Source organism: Alligator sinensis, unplaced genomic scaffold (assembly GCF_000455745.1).
Source record: "Alligator sinensis unplaced genomic scaffold, ASM45574v1 scaffold226_1, whole genome shotgun sequence".
Taxonomy (NCBI): Eukaryota; Metazoa; Chordata; order Crocodylia; family Alligatoridae; genus Alligator; species Alligator sinensis.
The window spans coordinates 571,636-572,480 of NW_005842028.1; positions in this window are offsets into that span (position 1 = coordinate 571,636).

Below are 845 nucleotides of genomic sequence, written 5' to 3' on the forward strand. Positions count from 1 at the left end.
TAATGAAAAAAATTAGGAATAAAACTTGAATGGCCAGGCTGCTGCAAAAGGATTAGGTTCATTTTCATTCCATATTGCCATAAAGACGTCGAGTGGGCAAGGTAACTACTAGGGTGAAAGTACTAGACTTTAGAAAAGCTGATTTAAATGAACTCAGGTGATTAGTCAAGGACGCACTGCAGAGTAGGAGTTTTGAAATGATGGGAGCCCAAGAAGGGTGGCTGTGCCTTAAGGAAATGATCCTTCGGGCACAAAGCGAGATGATCCCCATGTGTGGTAAAAGAGGGAAAGGGGCCAGGAGGCTTCCCTGGCTGACCGCAGAAATCCAGGGCAGCCTAAGGGCCAAAAGGGGAACACATAAAAAGTGAAAACAGGGAGAGCTCACCAAAGACGAATATACCTCCTCTGCTCGTGCTTGTAGGGAGGCAGTTAGACAGGCCAAAGCTACCATGGAGCTGAGGATGGCATCCCAAGTAAAGGACAACAAGAAATTGTTTTTTAGATATATAGGGAGTAAAAGGAAGGCCCAGGGAGGAATAGGACCCCTGCTAAATGGGCAGAAACAATTGGTGATGGACAGGGGGGACAAGGCTGAACTCCTCAACGAGTTCTTTGCCTCAGTGTTCCTAAGCGAGGGGCATGACAAGTCTCTCACTGGGGTTGTAGAGAGGCAGCAGCAAGGTGCCAGACTTCCATGCGTAGACCCTGAGATGGTGCAGAGTCACTTGGAAGAACTGGATGCCTTTAAGTCGGCAGGCCTGGATGAGCTCCATCCGAGGGTGCTGAAGGCACTGGCCGACATCATTGCAGAGCCACTGGCGGGAATATTCGAACGCTCGTGGCGC